At 38.4% G+C, this 20,092-nt stretch overlaps 1 pseudogene; it reads left to right on the top strand.

Moving 5' to 3' along the window:
* The window catches only part of LOC103973806 (GDSL esterase/lipase WDL1-like), a 53,449-nt pseudogene that overhangs the window by 17,661 nt on the left and 15,696 nt on the right, over positions 1-20,092 (top strand).

Raw genomic sequence — 20,092 nt, forward strand, 5'->3', positions numbered from 1 at the left:
AGAATATGTCTTAGGAATCATAGTTAGCACTTAATTAGAGTTGAGATTGGGAGATAATCTGGGCGATGGTACTGCCGGCAGTAATGCTGCAAACGGTGGTACTTCCCTTGTTTGGCAGTGGTACCGCCTAGAGTCAGATCCTACGATGGTAGTATTGCCCAGGAATAGCGGTGGTACCACTAGTACCCAGGAAACCTAGGATAAGACCTCTTTAGGCTCCAAGTTTGAATCACCTTGAAGCCTATAAATACCCCTCTCATCCCTAGTTAACTTACATAAGCACAGAGAATTTAAAAAGGGAAAAACGCTGTTGTAATCTCTTGTGAGAATCCTCCTCTAGTTTAAGTGTTAGAATAGTTTGAGAGAGGAGTGAGTGCTTGTAAAGGTTGTCTTCTAAACCTGTGAAAAGTAGAAAAGGGGTGTAAGAAGGAGGTTGATCTTCGCCTATTAAAGGAAGATCGATAGTGGATGTCGGTGGCCTCGACGGAAGAGGAATAAGTGGAGTGGATGTAGGTCACGACGATCGAACCACTATAAAAATCTGATTTGCCTTTACTTCTTACAATTTACTTTTATAAGTATACTGCCTCTCCTTCTTATTGTGCTTTTACTACACTGACACTTGCATATGCTTTCAAGTTTCTGAAATCGATTTTATCGTACGAAATAAAATTTTCGTAACTGATGTAATTTTTACCGCTGCACTAATTCACCCCCCCCCCCCCTCCCCCATTCTTAGTGCCGACTCGTTCCTAACAAAAACATCCCATGGCCATGACTCTAATATGGTTATTGTTGACCAATTTTCAAAAATAATCCCCTTTATTCAATGTAATAAGATCAATGATACCTCACACATTGCTAAATTGTTCTTGGGAGAAGTGGTTAAGTTATATGGTTTACTCTCAAGTCTCAACCATGGTGTTCGATAGGGATGTGAAATTTGTTAGCTACTTTGGGAAAATTTGGTAGAAACTATTTAACATAACATTGAAATTCTCTTCAGCCTTTCATCCCTACACTGATGGCCAAATTGAGGTTGTTAACAATAACTTGAAAAACTTCTTGGATGTTTAGTTGGGGAGAAACTAGAAAACCATGACTTAATCTTACCCGCATACATAACTCAATCAACCTCTCCAGTGGAAAAAGCCCATTTGAAGTTGTCTTTGATTTTACTCCTTGCACACCCAATGACCTTACACCCCTTCCACTTGACTATTGTGCCTCAAAACTAGCCAACTCCTTCCCGCAACATATCTATGATTTGGATGCTAAGATTCAACTTAAAATTACCCTAAGTAATGAAAGTTACAAGCTTGTTGCTAATATATATCATAGGAGTCAAAGTTTCAAGTTGGTGATTATGTCTTGGTTCGTATTTGCCCTGAGAGATTTCCTAAAAACTTATTTAAAAAGTTGAATGTCTGAGCAATTGATCCTTTCCCCATTATCCAAAAACTAGGATCTATGCATATATGCTCGATTTGCCTTTCAACTTACATAGTAGTTTAGTTTTTAATGTGAAGGATTTAACTTCATATCATGGTACTTTTGAGCCTTCTTCTCTATCTAACAGTGTTCATGTAAGTGATAATTCTCTCAAAGCATTGACTCTCTCATAACATGTGGATGACGTTAAGGTTATTGTTTATTCTTACCTTGTTACGTTTGCTACTAGCATAACTCAACAATTTTATATCAAGTGGCATGATCATCCAACTTTCGATGCCACTTAAAGTACTTTGGAGGAACTTCGTAATTTTGTATTAGACTTATTGGACTAATACTTTGCAGATCACTCTATGGGGTTGAATTCTTTTTCTTATGGAGAGAATGATAGAGAATCATCTCACTTTATAAAGGATTTCATAAGAGTTTATTCTGGGCAAAGAAATAAAAAAAATCATCAATTAGTTGGCCTAAAAACTTCAAGAGTTGTGTGGAAAATTGAAGACTCTTGGTCTACGTTTGTATTAAGTGCACACTTTTACTTCTATACTGTGATAATGTTTTTAAAAGCTATTAAGATCTCCTAGAAGTCAAATTTTGGATTTCTAAATGGTATACAAGTTCTCTAGGAAATTACTTAAAGGAATCATTACCTTCATTGATGATACCAAGGCTCCTAAATCTCTATAAATAGTAAAGCTTATCAATGAATAAAACACTTCGGATTTGAGTGAAAAAGACTTGCATTTTCTTTCTTCTAGTTTCTTACTCCTCTCTAATCTCACTCCTCTCTTGCTCTTTTGCTCCCTCGATTTCTCTACTCTATTCTACATCATATGATTAACTTGTGTTTTACCTTGGCTTCAAGTGTTTGAGTAATGAACATAACCTCTTTGCTTACAGGGATAAAGTTGTTTACATTGATTCTGCATGGTGCACTAGGCCTTCACTGAAAATCTTCCATCAAATGTCCAAGGCTTCCATTAACTTGTCCAATCATGGCAGCACCTTGGAGTTAACCACTTTATTAGTCTCGTTTGTTGAACAAAAGGAATTAGATTCCAGTGAGATTTTGTTAATATATGATTCACAGAACTTCTGTTTCCATTTTATTGCTTCCTGTTATCTTGAGATTGCCAATTGACACCTTTATGTTCTGGTATACCTTTTACCTTGATTTGAACTCATAAACCAACACTTGACATGAGAAGATCAACATTATAGTCAGTCAATAAAATATAAAGATATTTTGTAATCTACAGAACTCCAATCGAGTGAACCTAAACTAAAATATGGCATATATGATACAATGAAGTTCTTCGATTTTCTTCTTGTACAGTCCAGAATCAAGCAACCTTGCAATGTTCTGCATATGCTTAATTTTTCAAACATATCTAGCTGATTTTTCACTGTAACCAACGCAAAAATGAGAAAGCAGAAAATTTCTACATGATTAAATATTTAGTTTCCATCAATCTGCACAAACAGTTGATACTATGCTGATCTTTGAGATAGACACACAATACATGCTCAGTAGTTCTAGCATCATGCAACCAAGTACTCAGATTTGTGTTGGCTCCAACAGAGTTTACATTACCGTGTATTAGGATGCAGCTGTTCAACCTTCTTTAGTGGTAGTTTATTTTGGTGGCAATGACTCTATGGGCCCTCATGCATCTGGCCGAGGTCCTCGTGTGCCTCTTCCAGAATAAATATATCTGAGAATATGAGAAAGATAGCAACTCATCTAAGGGTAACCATTTACAAGGGATAGATGAAACTGCTTGAACATGCTATTAGAGGTGCTGACTCAACGATTGTGTCCAGAGCTTATCAGAAAAGACTCGTATTATTTTCCTTACTTCTCCACCTCTCAATGAGTAATTCTCTAGCCAGTTACTAAGGTACTTGTTTCGGTTAGCCATTATGAACTATCCATGCCCAGCCATTTCAAGTTATTTATTGATATATTGAAGCCATTAACCACTTTATTCTCAATTTCAGTCCTTTTGTGAGTGAGTTAGCTCGGACAAATGAAAGATGCCGGATATGTTCTGAAGCTTGTGTAAAACTGTGCAAGGAGATGAATGTGAAGGTTGTCGACTTATTCACTACAATACAAAAGCAGGATGACTGGCATACCACTTGTTTTACGTAAGTCTAATCTGAGCTCAACTTGTTCGCTTTCTGTCTTAACACCTCTTGTTATTACATATTCCAAGACGAATACATTATGTCCAACCGTTCCATTGCATAGCTCAGACCATTATTATCTTCTTGACTTCATGTTACTTTTGAGATGTGTTGCTTTAGCACTTCTAGATGCTTTTTCTTACCCTGTGATGTTTTGCAGGTCCTTGTTGATGTTATAGAAAATGAAACTTTGAACTAAATTTCTTGTCATGTTTAAGTTATATAAATACTTCTACGATTTTTAGAATTGGATAGGTGTCGGGAAAAACATGTTAAAATGGAATAATTCTTTTTCCTCTGTGTATCAAAATAGATTCCTCATCAAAATACTAATTTGATATCAAAATACTAATATCAGCTAGCATAAATAATAGAACAATAAATCAATCACACAGTGAGACCAAATCTTTTAACATGAAAAATCTAATATGGGAAAAACTACGGGACTGTAGTCCATCTCAAACTTTCATTATCAATAGTAATGATAACAAGTTTACAGTAAATCTTCTCTAGAATAACTAGAAGATCACAATAACATCAAAAACATAGATCTTTGTTCAAAAATAGTATATCATCATCAAATAGGATAGATCTCCTCGTAAGAGAATTCTAGGTCTCACAAAGTGGGTATAGCAGAAAAGTACCTTAGAGAGAGTAAACTGTAGATCAACACCGTTAGGATTGTAGAGTTTGCTGCAAGGATTCTTCACATAAAATTTAGGCTAAAACTGACAACGTTTGGCCACTGATCGTCAAGCAGAAAACTCAAAATCCTAATCTTTCTCTCTTTGTCTTTTCTCTCTCTTTCCTCTCGTCGTGCGTTACCGCTATTCACTGCACGCATAAATCACTTTCCTCTCTCTTTTTTTGTCCTATCTCACATCTTTCTCTTTTAATTGTTGATTTGGACTCAATAGGCCCAATTGTCCAAGCCCACATATGGGTTGGACCCAACAATTCTCCCCCTCCAACTCACATAGTGGGTTGTATCAAGCCCGTTCTTTACCTACATGCTTCAAGCTTCTCCTTAGGCAAAGACTTTGTCAACATATCTGAATCATTCTCATTAGTATGTACTTTTTCCAACTGTAATTCTTTCATCTCAAGCACATCACGAATCCAATGATATCTCACATCAATATGCTTGGATCTAGAATGATATGTTGAATTCTTGGAGAGGTGAATGGTGCTTTGACTGTCACAGTAAATAGTATATCCTTCCTGTTTCAAAAGCACAATTCCTGTAGAAACTTTTTCATCCATAAAGCTTTCTTGTAGGCTTCAGTAATTGCTATGTATTCTTCTTCTGTGGTTGATAGAGCAACACAATTCTATAACTTTAATTGCCAAGAGACTGCTCCCCCTACAAATGTCATCAAGAACCCCGAAGTGGACTTCTTGGAATTAGTATCATCTACCATGTCTGCATCTGTGTAACCTTCTAACACAGGTTCATCATTGCCAAAACATAAACACAATATGAAAGTGTACCTCTTAGATATCTTAATATCCATTTCACTACTGCCCAATGTTCCTTTCCAGGATTAAAGAGAAATCGGTTGACAACTCCAACTGCATGAGCTATATCTGGCCTAGTACAAACCATAGCATATATCAAACTGCCTACTGCAGATGAGTATGGCACTCTGGACATTTCTTCTTTTTCTTTCTCACTTGTAAGATATTGTTTCGAACTAAGCTTGAAATGACCTGCAAGTGGAGAACAAACTACTTTGGCTTTACTCATATTGAATCTTTCAAAAACCTTTTCAATGTAAGTCTCCTAAGATAGCCAAATCTTCCTTTTCTTCCTATCATGAAGAATCTTCATGCCAAGTATTTGTTTCGCCGATCCCAAGTCTTTCATGGCAAAAGACTTACTTAGCTTTGTTTTAAGCTTTTTAATTTTTCCAGCATCATGGCCAACAATCAGCATATCATCAACATATAGCAAGAGAATAATGAAATCATTATCTGAAAATTTCTTCACAAACACACAATGATCAGATGTGGTTCTATCATACCTTGGCTCATCATAAAGGAATCAAACTTCTTGTACCACTGTCTAGGTGCCTGTTTGAGTCCATATAAGCTTTTCCTAAGCTTACACACCATATTTTCTTTTCCCTTGACTTTGAAACCTTCTGGTTGCTCCATGTAAATTTCTTTTTCTAAGTCACCATGAAAAAATACTGTTTTCACATCAAGTTGCTCAACTTCTAAATTCAAGTGGGCAACTAAACCAAGAACAACTCAGATAGAGGATATTTTCATAATTGGAGAAAATATTGTTGAATCTTAGATTTTGATGATGAAATCAATTGATGGATTAATTGATCTAATCCATATTATTGAGTTAAGTATGCAGGATTAACTATGATAGCCTAAAAACATAAAGCAAAGATACCAGAGTCAAGTTCGATGGGTGTTCGAGAGTCCAAAGATTCATCGAAGATGCTGCTGGAACCAACCGAGAAGAAATCGGGGACTTATCGGAGTTTTCGAAAGTCCGCCAAAGAAATCGTCGGAGGTTTGCGGAGATCACCAAGAAGGCTCGGCTACTCGCTGAACTCGCCACAAGATCGGGAGCCTACTGGGAGTCTGCTGGAAGAAATCCGAGGGTGTATCGAAAGTCTGCCGGAAGATCGCCGGAAGGAGACTCGACATTTGCCGGTTGCAAACTTGCTTAGGACTATGTTTTCAGTATGTAGTTTGCATGTAATTAGGGTTAGGATTAAGGGATAATCCTATATCCTGCTTAGGGGCCAACTAGGCCCGATATTACCTAGTTTATGCCAGATTTGAAGCCCATCTAGTGACCCATAAGACTGGGCGGTTGAACTGTCGAACTAGGCGATGGCACCGCCCAGAACCCGAGGATCGGATGGTGGTATCGTAGGACTGGGCGGTGGCACCGCCCAGCACCCGAGAGGTTCGGGGATGGTACCGCCGGACTGGGCGGTGGCACCACTAGTACACTATCTATGTTAGACACTAATAAGCGGTGGCACCGCCACCGATAGGCGGTGGCACCGCCAGCATCGGGAACCCAAGAGAATTCAAAATTTGGAGCCCAAATTTGAATCCTCTTAGGGTCTATAAATACCCCTCAATTCTCAGCAGAGAATACAACTTTTAAGAAGCAATAGATTGAGAAAAAAAGCCTTAGCAAAGTCTTTAGCAAGTCTTGTTTTCAATTGCTTGAGTGTTCGCCTCCTTCTTTCTCATTGAAAATTTGTAAGAGTGTGAACCACTGTAAAAGGTTGTAAGAGGGGTATTTGTCCTTCCCCTTCAAAGTGATTTGCTAGTGAAAGTTGGGAGCCTCTTCGAAGAAGGCTTCGCAAGTGGATGTAGGTCATTTTGACCGAGCCACTTTAAATTGGTGTGTTTCTTGAATATGTGAGTTCTTACTTTCTTGAAATTGTTATTTATACTACTGCTAACTTTCGGTTTTCATCTACTCAAGTTACTATTGAAACGAAATCTCCTCGTATTTACGAATTTGTTTTTAAACTTACAAGTTATAATCCATTGCACTAATTCATCCCTCCCTCTTAGTGTCATTCCGATCCTAATAATTGGTATTAGAGCTAGGCTCACTCTCATATTTGGTTTAATACCTAAGAGAGATAGCTTACTCCGGCATGCATGAGGGTCATTCTATTACACATCCACCTATATTTAATGGGTCGGATTATACGTATTGGAAGACTCGTATGAGGATCTTCCACATTTCCATGGATTTCGAGCTTTGGACTATTGTCGAAAATAGATTTAAAAAATCTTCTCTTCCGATGAGCAAATGGGATGAATCGGAGAAGAAGGTTTTTGTTAGGATCGAGAGCACTAAGAGGGGGGGGGGTGAATTAGTGCAGCGGAAATCTTATAGCGATTAAAACCAAAAGCTGCGTTCGTTCAATAAAAACTATTATGATGCAAAAGCTAATTCTCAGTTTGTATCTAAGTGCAGTTTGCGTCTAAGCGCAGATTGCGTCTAAGCGCAGTTTGCGTCTAAACACAGTTTGCGTCTAAGCGCAGTTTTGCGTCTAAGCGCAGTTTGCGTCTAAACGCAGATTTACGTCTAAACTCAGATTTACGTCTAAACGCAGTTTTACGTCTAAACGCAGATTTACGTCTAAACGCAGATTTACGTCTAAACGCAGTTTTACGTCTAAACGTAGATTTACGTCTAAACGCAGTTTTACGTCTAAACGCAGATTTATGTCTAAACTCAGATTTACGTCTGAACGCAGTTTTACGTCTAAACGCAAATTTACGTCTAAACTCAGTTTACGTCTAAAACGTCTTTACACAGTTTACGTCTAAACATAATTTTTACGTCTAGATGCAGTTTCAAAGGGATCTGAACTTTAGAAACTCGTTCGTAAAAGCGCAGAAGACAGTTTTGCAGAATCAAGGCGTAAACGTAAACTGCAATGTAAATATCGTACGAAAACGCTGGTTTACGTCTGAAAGCAGATTCGGACAGATCAGCACTTAAAAACTTGTTCGTGAAGGTGTAGAAGACAGTTTTGCAGAATCAAAACGTAAACGTAAACTGTAATGTACGAAAACACCGATTTACGTCTGAATGCAGATTCGGAAAGAACAGCACTTAGAACTTGTTCGTAAAAGCGCAGAATGCAGTAGTTATGAAGGAGGTTTGTAGTAATGATAAAGTGCTCAAAATAAACGCAAACCAGAGATTTAGAGTGGTTCGGTCAGTCTTGACCTACTCCACTTTTGGCTTCCTCCACCGACGAGGTCACCGACGTCAACTAGAGGCCTTCCTTCAATTAGGCGAAGGCCAACTGCCCTTTTTACAGTTTCTCTCCTTTTGGCAGGCTCAGGAGACAACCTTTACAAACCTTTCTCTCCTCACTTTACAACTCAAAACTTGAAGAACAGAAGGAGGAGACTTAAAGGCTTTACAACACTTTTGAGCTCTTAGAATCACAGAAAAGATCAAGGTTTCGGTATAGGTCTGTATCTTTTCAGTGCTGAATGGGTGGGGTATTTATAGGCCCCAACCCAGTTTAAATTTGGAGCTCAAAACGATCAAATCCCGGAATTCCGGGATCAGGCGGTTGCACCTCTTGACTGGAGAGGTTGCACCGCCTGGTAGAGCTCGAAGACCGAGCTCAGGCGGTGCCACCTCTCTGTCAGGGAGGTTGCACCGCCCAGTCTTGCTCGAAGACTGAGCTCAGGCGGTGCCACCTCTCTGTCAGGGAGGTTGCACCGCCCAATCTTGCTCGAAGACTGAGCTCAGGCGGTGCCACCTCTCTGTCAGGGAGGTTGCACCGCCCAGTCTTGCTCGAAGACTGAGCTCAGGCGGTGCCACCTCCCGGCTGGGGAGGTTGCACTGCCCAGTCTCGCTGGGAGGCTTAGCCCAGGCGGTGCCACCTCCTGGCCTAGGCGGTTGCACCTCCTGGTGCAATCAGGGTCCGAATGGTTAGCTCCATTCGGCCCAATTTCAGTCTTTCAGGGGCCCAATTACCCCAAGATTAAGCTAATGGGATCACCTCCCATTTTCCAACTTAATCAACGTGCTAACTACGATTAGATCTAAGACAATTTCTGCAGCTTTGCTTCGGTGCGTCAATCGCTTCTTCCGGCGAGTTTCCGGCGAACTTCCGTCGATCATCCGATGAACCCTCGGTGATGCTCCTGCGGACTTCCGGCAAACTCCTGGACTTTGCGACGATCCACTTGGCAAGTTCCGACGAGCTTCGCTTGGCAAGCTTCTGGACTTCTCGGATCTGTTCTCGCAGAACCTCCGACGACCGTCCGAACTTCCGTCGAACTCTCGAACTCCCAACGTGATCATGAACTTGACTCCGGCGCAACTCCTGCTGCTTGTCTAACTTTCATCGTAGTTAATCCTGCACACTTATCTCAACACATAGATTAGACAACAAATGACGATTGACTTCATCATCAAAATCCGAGATTCAACAATCTCCCCCTTTTTGATGATGACAATCAATTGATAATGGAGTTATCCTTAACTCCCCCTGTCTATATGCCATAGTTGAGATAAGTCAACCTTGAATTCAAGACCTAAGAATTCAAGTGACGTATTGATAAGTTAGATCAGTTAAACTTATCAATACTCCCATCATGATACTCATCATGATGTATCTCTTCAAGGATGATGTCAAGGCTTGACATACATCATCAAGTTTGTATGATTGTGTTTGTAACTATTCATCATGTAGTTTGAACATTATCATATAAAGCTGTGAAGCACTATTACATGATGCACACATTTGAAATATCCTAGCAAGTTTTGCATTTTCTTCACATGATAAGATATCAACTTAAGGCATAATGCAAACTTTAGCACATGTTCATATATCTCTTGGTGATACAAGGATGGCATAATCATAGCAGTGTGTTTATAGCATCACTCATAGTTCTTCACATGATAAGATATCAACTTAAGGCATAATGCAAACTTTAGCACATGTTCATATATCTCTTGGTGATGCAAGGATGGCATAATCATAGCAGTGTGTTTATAGCATCACTCATAGTATTTCTAATCATGGTAGTGTTTATCAATTCATATATCTATTCATATATCTCCCCCTTTGTCATCAACAAAAAGCATAGTAATTATGATACCAGGAAAATAATAATAGCAAGCTTATAGAGGAATTTTACATAGATTGCTTTAAATACTTCTTCCCCTTTTTGTTATAATCCATTGTCTATGTAAAGATTTTGCAGGATGGAATACATACACATGAATCTCTTCATCAAATCTATTTCAGAAACTTATTTTTCATGAAAGTGTACGAGAAAATTTGGTGTATAGCATTCAAAAAATAAGATACATTCGGATAAGATTTTGTTGCAGATTTTCACATATAATCATAGAAACATGGCAATCAAGTGGTTTGATCATTCAACATAGTCCGAAAAATAATTTTAACAAATTTATCTATTCGGACACATCAACATTCCTAATTCTGAATCAAAGCACAAGGTTTTCAAAACTTTTAGTTTCAAAGCACAACATTCTTAATTTGGACACATCACATACCAAACAGTAATGATACCATAAAAATCTGAGATAACTTTTACCACAATGTGCAAGATATATGTTTACCACGATAGATGTTCACAGCCAGCACATCAGAAGTGAGTAAGAAGTTTACAACAACAACAGGTGTTCAACAAGTTCATTGATGAGGTGGAAAATTAAAGTGCCTAAACAAGGAGTCAAATTGACTATGAATTTGCTGCAGCTCAGATAGGATTTGATCTTGTCGTTGTTCAATCCGTTCTTGTCTCTGTTCGAATCGATCCATTTGAATCCCAATTTCTTCGATGGATGTATGAGTTTGCTCAACTGGATGTGTTTCCTCAAAGGGAAGGGTCGGAGGAGATTGGGTACCCCTAAATACTGGTGTTTCCGGTTCTGGTTCAGGTTGAGGGTGATCAGTCCTTCTAGGGATTCTAACCCAGTTACCGTTTCTATAGTAACATCTTAGTCGGTGAAGTAGATTTTTGTTTATTATGCTGAATCGATCTACTTTCATTACTTCTTCTTCTGGTGGTATTAGAATGTCGTAAGCTTTCATTATTCTTGTGATTATACCACCATATGGGAGCATCATATCTTTCTTAGATAATTCTAACATATTTTGTTGAATAAGATAGCCAAGACAGATGTCATGTCCCTTCATGATTGAGTACATAGTTCCTAATTCTAATTGACTTATTTCATCATGATGGTATTGTTTAGGAAGAATTATACTAGTCATGATATAATGAAGTATCTTAGTGTTCAAAGGCAATAGATGTTCACAACTTTTAGGAACTAATGCTATGTTAGGATTGTCAAAGATTGTTCCTAAGGCTTCAACATAGGATGTTCCAATACTTTCATCATCCCATGATCCTCTAAAGTAAAGTCCTATGCTTTTTATGGGAATGCCTATTATATCACAAATGAACCTATCAGTGATTGTGATGTGTTGTCCTAAAAGATAAGTGGACATCCTTTCTTCATCATCTATTTGTATGTTATTGTAGAATAATCTAACTAGCCTAGGATAGATGGGTTCGTTAATCTGCAAGATTGGAAGTAGATCTAGGTTTGCAAACCATTGGATAGTCTCTAAGTCTCTTAGTTCATTTAGATCTACGTATTTTCCCTTACTGATACATCTAAGTTCGAAAGAGGGAAATTTTTCAGCATGGGATTTTGAATCGAAAAGAGTGAAATCAAACTCTTATATTAATCTCCTCTTTCCCTTGTCCCTTGAGGATCTTCTAGATCCCATAACTACTGCTGTTCAGAGGGATGATGATGAACAAGAGTAAATGAAGAGCAAAACAGAATTTAAGGGCTTCTTAGAGAGTACCTTTGTGAAATCTTCAAGAGAAGGAAGGATTCTTGATGTTTTGCTCCGAAATGGAAGATATTTGGATGGCTTAGAGGAGTGAAATGAGAATGGAGGAGACTTGGAAGAGTAGAGGAGGAAATGGGAGTGAGTTGGGGTCGGTTTCACCGCCGGCCCTAGTGTGGGTTTAAAAAGGCAGAGTTGCGGGCGGTTGCACCTCTGGCTGGAGAGGTGCAACCTCTGGCAACCCGTGGTAGCTGGAGGTGCCACCGCCAGCTGGAGAGGTGCCACCGCCTGCAGCCAGTGAGCACCTAATATGATTTGATCAGGGAGCCTTTGCCTTGAGGAGAGTTTCAGAGCAATTTTGTTACGTGATTTCGTATGAGTTTTTATTTAAGGAAGAAGCTCTTGTACGATCAAGATAGATCTTTTAACGTGCATATGTCATACGTATGTTGATAGTTTGTTTGGTATCCCTTTTAAGATCATGACAAATTTAGTTTCTTCATGATACAAGAATTAATTCGTAGATGATAGTGTTAACGGGTTTTGAAGATCAAGGGGATATGTGAATTTGGATATCATATGTTTCTAATAAGGTTGTATCCAAATCGTATTTGTGATTTCATAACTTCCACTTGTTACTTAAGCGTTGCGAGTTCCTTTTTGATTCTTGGTTTATGACCATCAAGAGTCAAGGAGCAGAATATTATTTCTTGCTCCGGCCTAAAATTTTAATGTTTTTATAGGAAGGGATGATCTTTAGGAACCCATTTCCTTTTGGGTGCCTCATAAATAGATCTACATTTCTTATCATGTTGCATAGAATTTGTCATGGTTCCTTTAGGAACCCAAATCAATTTGTTTGGACTTATTTTCTTGAATGGACAACAATGTGTCTTGTGTCCAGATTTGCAACAGAAGTTGCACTTGGTTTGGTGTTGAACATGTAAGATGGAGCCTTTTATGAAGGTGGTTGGATTTTGGTGAGGACTTCTCACAAATCCAATTCCACTCCTTTTGGGAACGTGACCCTTGTTTATAAGGATCATGTTCAATGACTTGCTACCAACCTCGAATTTCTTCAAGGTGTCCTTAAGTAGCAAGTTTTCTTTTTGGAGAGTTTCTAGATTATGGCATGGGCTTAAACTATCATGATGTTCAGCATTTAACTTATCGAAATTACAAATAAGACTATCATGCTCCTTTTTTAGCAATTTGTATTTACTACTGATAATCTTATACTCATCAAACAATTTATGGAAAGCATTTAATAATTCATCGAAAGATAAATCTGTATCTATTGAATTTGTTACCTCATCTTCGATGGCCATTAAGGCGTAATGAGCAACTTGCTCGGTGTTGGACTCTTCTTCTTCGGATGCGCTTGAGTCATCCCATGTTGCTTGAAGCGCTTTTTTCTTTGATGTTCTCTTCTTGACTTGGGGACAATCACTCTTGTAGTGTCCCGGCTTTTTGCATTCATAGCAGATTACTTGGTCCTTCTTGGGTTCAAGTTTATTTTTTGCATCATTCTTAAACTTGTTTCTTTTAAAGAACTTTTTAAACTTTCTTGTTAGAAGTGCCAAGTCATCATCACAGTCCTCGTCACTTGAGTTTTCTCTCAAGTGGCATTCAGAAGTTTTGAGTGCCATATCCTTCCTGTTCTTTGGAAGGATGTCTTCTTGCTCTTCATGAGCTTTACAAGTCATTTCGTAGGTCATTAATGACCCGATTAGTTCTTCAAGAGGGAAATTTCGTAAATCTTTTGCCTCTTGAATAGCAGTGACTTTAGGATCCCAACTCTTAGGAAGGGATCTTAGTATTTTGTTAACAAGCTCAAAATCCGAAAAGCTCTTTCCGAGTCCTTTTAGACCGTTGACGACATCCGTGAAACGGGTAAACATGTCGCCAATGGTTTCACTCGGTTTCATGCGGAAAAGTTCAAAAGAATGTAACAACAAATTGATTTTTGACTCTTTTACTCTACTTGTGCCCTCGTGGGTCACTTCGAGTGTGTGCCAAATATCAAATGCAGTTTCACAAGTTGAAACACGGTTAAACTCGTTTTTATCAAGTGCACAAAATAAGGCATTCATAGCCTTTGCATTAAGAGCGAAAGCCTTCTTCTCCAAATCATTCCAATCGATCATTGGAAGAGAAGACTTCGAAAATCCGTTTTTGACAAGATTCCACAGTTCAAAATCCATAGAAATAAGAAAGATCCTCATTCGGGTCTTCCAGTAGGTGTAGTCCGTCCCACTGAACATGGGTGGACGCGTAATAGAATGCCCTTCTTGGTTTCCGGCGTATGCCATTTCTCTTTGGGTTTTAATCCGTTAGAGAGTTAACCTCGCTCTGATACCAATTGTTAGGATCGAGAGCACTAAGAGGGGGGGGTGAATTAGTGCAGCGGAAATCTTACAGCGATTAAAACCAAAAGCTGCGTTCGTTCAATAAACACTATTATGATGCAAAAGCTAATTCTCAGTTTGTATCTAAGTGCAGTTTGCGTCTAAGCGCAGATTGCGTCTAAGCGCAGTTTGCGTCTAAACACAGTTTGCGTCTAAGCGCAGTTTTGCGTCTAAGCGCAGTTTGCGTCTAAACGCAGATTTACGTCTAAACTCAGATTTACGTCTAAACGCAGTTTTCCGTCTAAACGCAGATTTACGTCTAAACGCAGATTTACGTCTAAACGCAGTTTTACGTCTAAACACAGATTTACGTCTAAACGCAATTTTACGTCTAAACGCAGATTTACGTCTAAACTCAGATTTACGTCTGAACGCAGTTTTACGTCTAAACGCAGATTTACGTCTAAACTCAGTTTACGTCTAAAATGTCTTTACACAGTTTACGTCTAAACGTAATTTTTACGTCTAGACGCAGTTTCAAAGGGATCTGAACTTTAGAAACTCGTTCGTAAAAGCGCAGAAGACAGTTTTGCAGAATCAAGGCGTAAACGTAAACTGCAATGTAAATATCGTACGAAAACGCTGGTTTACGTCTGAAAGCAGATTCGGACAGATCAGCACTTAAAAACTTGTTCGTGAAGGCGTAGAAGACAGTTTTGCAGAATCAAAATGTAAACGTAAACTGTAATGTACGAAAACACCGATTTACGTCTGAATGCAGATTCGGAAAGAACAGCACTTAGAACTTGTTCGTAAAAGCGCAGAATGCAGTAGTTATGAAGGAGGTTTGCAGTAATGATAAAGTGCTCAAAATAAACGCAAACCAGAGATTTAGAGTGGTTCGGTCAGTCTTGACCTACTCCACTTTTGGCTTCCTCCACCGACGAGGTCACCGACGTCAACTAGAGGCCTTCCTTCAATTAGGCGAAGGCCAACTTCCCTTTTTACAGTTTCTCTCCTTTTGGCAGGCTCAGGAGACAACCTTTACAGACCTTTCTCTCCTCACTTTACAACTCAAAACTTGAAGAACAGAAGGAGGAGACTTAAAGGCTTTACAACACTTTTGAGCTCTTAGAATCACAGAAAAGATCAAGATTTCGGTATAGGTCTGTATCTTTTCAGTGCTGAATGGGTGGGGTATTTATAGGCCCCAACCCAGTTCAAATTTGGAGCTCAAAACGATCAAATCCCGAAATTCCGGGATCAGGCGGTTGCACCTCTTGACTGGAGAGGTTGCACTGCCTGGCAGAGCTCGAAGACCGAGCTCAGGCGGTGCCACCTCTCTGTCAGGGAGGTTGCACCGCCCAGTCTTGCTCGAAGACTGAGCTCAGGCGGTGCCACCTCTCTGTCAGGGAGGTTGCACCGCCCAGTCTTGCTCGAAGACTGAGCTCAGGCGGTGCCCGGGAGGTTGCACCGCCCAGTCTCGCTGGGAGGCTTAGCCCAGGCGGTGCCACCTCCTGGCCTAGGCGGTTGCACCTCCTGGTGCAATCAGGGTCCGAATGGTTAGCTCCATTCGGCCCAATTTCAATCTTTCTGGGGCCCAATTGCCCCAAGATTAAGCAAATGGGATCACCTCCCATTTTCCAACTTAATCAACGTGCTAACTACGATTAGATCTAAGACAATTTCTGCAGCTTTGCTTTGGTGCGTCAATCGCTTCTTCCGGCGAGTTTCCGGCGAACTTCCGTCGATCATCCGATGAACCCTCGGTGATGCTCCTGCGGACTTCCGGCAAACTCCTGGACTTTGCGACGATCCACTTGGCAAGTTCCGACGAGCTTCGCTTGGCAAGCTTCTGGACTTCTCGGATCTGTTCTCGCAGAACCTCCGACGACCGTCCGAACTTCCGTCGAACTCTCGAACTCCCAACGTGATCATGAACTTGACTCCGGCGCAACTCCTGCTGCTTGTCTAACTTTCATCGTAGTTAATCCTGCACACTTATCTCAACACATAGATTAGACAACAAATGACAATTGACTTCATCATCAAAATCCGAGATTCAACAATTTGCTTTAAACGCAAAGGCTATGAATGCCTTGTTTTGTACATTAGACAAAAATGAATTTAATTACGTTTCAATTTATATGATATTTGGAGAACTCTTGAGGTCACTTATGAAGACACTAGCCGAGTGAAAGAGTCCAAAATTAACATTCTTGTGCACTCTTACGAACTTTTCCGAATGAAACCAAGTGAGTCCATCGGAGATATGTACACCTATTTCAAGGATATCATCAATGGACTCAAAGCTCTTGGTAGAGATTTTTCTAACTTTGAACTAGTAACTAAAATCTTAAGATCCCTTCTAAAAATTTGGAATCCAAAAGTTACGACCATTCAAGAGGCCAAGGACCTTAATACATTTTCTCTTGAAGAACTTATTGGGACTCTAATGACCTACGAAATGACATGTCATGCTCATGAAGAGCTCGAGAACTCCCTTCCAAAAAATAGGAAGGATATGGCGCTTATATCACAAGAAGACCACTTGAAAGGAACATCAAGTGATGTGGACAGTGACGATGACATTGCACTTTTAACTCAAAATTTTAAAAAATTTATAAGAAAGAACAAATTTAAAAATAATACCAAAAATAAACTTGAACATAAAAAGGACCAAATAATATGTTATGAATGCAAGAAGCCAGGACACTTCAAAAATGAATGCCCCCAAGCCAAGAAGAAGCAACCGAAGAAAAAGAAAGCTTTAAAAACGACTTGGGACGATTCAAGTGATTCAGGATGTGAAGAAGCTAGCAACAAAGAGGAGGCAAACTTTGCGCTAATGGGTTTAGGAAAAGAGGTATGTGATTTAATTAATTATCTTTCGATGAACTTTCTATCGCTTTTCATAAATTATTTGATGAGTGTAGAACTATTAGTAAGAAGTTTAATCTTTTAAAGAAAGAGCATGTCTTACTACAAAATAAACTTGATAGTATTTAAACTCCTCCATGCTCTAAGTGTGAACACTTAGAAGCAATAAAAAGTGAAAATTTGCTACTTAAAGAGATCTTAAACAAGTTTCAGGTCGGTAGCAAGGGATTGGATATGATCCTTGTAAACAAGAGTCACATCACAAATAGAAGTGAAATTGGTTTTGTGATCTCACCAAAATCCTACCACTTTCATTAAAGGACCCACATTACATGTTTCACCTTATTTGAAATGCAACTTTTGTTGTAAATCCTGACATGTTTCTTACAAATGTCCATTTAGGAAAATCAGTCCACATAAGTTGATATGGGTTCCTAAAGGAACTATAAATACTTCAATGATGAATAACAAAATTGGTAGATCAATTTTTAAGGTACCCAAAATCAAATGGGTACCTAAAAATCATCCTCTTTTGTAGACAAACCCACAAGCTAGGAGCAAGAGATGATATCTTGATAGTGGATGCTCAAGACATATGACTGAAGATCTATCTCATTTCTCTATGCTCACTAGCAAAGAAGAAGGGTACGTCACCTTCGGAGGCAACAACAAAGGCAAAATTATTGGCAAGAGAACCATAGGTAACAAATCATGTTTTTCAATTGATGATGTACTAGTTGATGGATTAAAACATAATCTCTTAAGTATTAGTCAATTATGCGATAAAGGTTACATCGTTAGATTTGAATCTAATGCGTGCATTATTGAAAAATCAAACAATAATTTGTCAATGATTTCTTTAAAATAAAATAATGTCTACACCATCAACCTTAATGAACTAAGTAATAAAATGTGCTTCTCCGCTTTAAATGATGATGCTTGGCTTTGGCATAGGAGATTAGGTCATGCAAGTATGAAACTAATATCTAAGATCTCATCTAGAGAATTAGTACGAGGGTTCCCAATATGAAGTTTGTTAAGGACAAATTATGTGATGCATGTCAACTAGATAAACAAATAAAAACTAGTTTCAAACCAAAAAATCAAATTAGCACCACTAGACTATTATAATTGATCCATTTGGACTTATTTGGACCAATTGACACGACAAGTCTAGGAGTAAGCAAATATTCTTTTGTAATTGTAGATGACTATGCTAGATACACTTGGACCTATTTCTTGGCTCACAAAAGTGATTGTTTCAAATGTTTCTCTAAATTTTGTAAACTCACTCAAAATAAAAAAGGCTTCATGATTTCATCAATTCGAAGTGATCACGGTGGTGAATTTCAAAACCGTAACTTCCAAAGTTTTTGTGAAATTAATGGATATAACCATAACTTCTCCACTCCAATAAATCCTCAACAAAATGGAGTAGTTGAAAGAAAAATAGAAACCTACAAGAAATGACAAGAACTATGTTGAATGAACATAGTCTACCCAAGTATTTTTGGGCCGAAGCCATGAATACGGCTTGCTACATCATGAATAGGATTCTAATAAGACCATATCTATTAAAAACTCCCTATGAATTATAAAATAATAAAAAACCAAATATTTTTTATTTTAAAGTTTTCGATTGCAAATGCTTTATTTTGAATGAAAATGATGCTTTAGGAAAATTTGATGCCAAATCCGATGAAGGCACCTTTCTTGGTTACTCTTCCGTTTCTAAGGCTTTTCATGTTTTTAACAAAAGAACCTTAGTTATAGAAGTATCTATTCATATAGTTTTCAATGAAATTTTTGAGTTAAATAAAAATAATTTTGATGATGATATTGGTTTTAAAAATTTAAATTTAAATGAACCTCCTCCTCAAAATAGCAACTTTGGATGCATCTTCTTCCTTACCCAAGGAATAGAAGTATGTGGATGCTCATCTAAAGGAGCTAATTCTAGGAGATATATCAAAAGGGGTTCAAACTTGTTCTTCCTTCAAGAATTTTTGTGCTAACGCCACCTTCCTTTCTCAAATCGAGCCTAAATGCATTAACGAGGCCTTGAAAGATGATTTTTGGGTCATTGTAATGCAAGAGGAATTGAACCAATTTGAGAGGAATGAGGTATGGAAGCTTGTTCCTAGACCTAGTGACCATTTAGTCATTGGTACTAAATGGGTCTTTGAAAACAAGCAAGACGAATGCGGTATCATGGTTAGAAACAAGGCTAGATTAGTGGCCAAAGGTTTCAACCAAAAAGAAGGTATCGACTACGAAGAAACCTTCGCTCCTGTGGCAAGATTAGAAGCCATTAGGATGTTCCTTGCCTATGCTAGTAGTAATAATTTTAAACTATTTCAAATGGATGTCAAAAGTGCCTTCTTGAATGGTTTTATTTTTAAAGAAGTATATGTCGAACAACCTCCCGGATTTGAAAATTCTCTTCTTCTTAATCATGCATTCAAATTGACTAAGGCTCTCTATAGCTTGAAACAAGCTCCTAGAGCTTGGTATGAAAGACTTAGTTCCTTTCTTATTTTAAATAATTTTACCAAAGGCAAGGTTGATACTACATTGTTTATCAAACATTTTGAAAATAATTTTCTTATTGTGTAAATTTATGTTGATGATATTATTTTTAGTTCTTCGGATAAATCACTATGTGAATCATTTGCCAAGTGTATGAGTCATGAATTCGAAATGAGTCTAATGGGTGAATTAACCTTCTTTTTAGGATTATAAATTAAACAACTTAGTGATGGTATATTTCTTAATCAATCTAAATATACATTAGAATTGTTAAAACGATTTAACATGGATGGTTCAAAAGCGATAAATACTCCTATGAGTACTTCGACG

The sequence above is a fragment of the Musa acuminata genome, chromosome BXJ2-1 (genome assembly GCF_036884655.1).
Source record: "Musa acuminata AAA Group cultivar baxijiao chromosome BXJ2-1, Cavendish_Baxijiao_AAA, whole genome shotgun sequence".
In the NCBI taxonomy this organism is placed as follows: domain Eukaryota; kingdom Viridiplantae; phylum Streptophyta; class Magnoliopsida; order Zingiberales; family Musaceae; genus Musa; species Musa acuminata.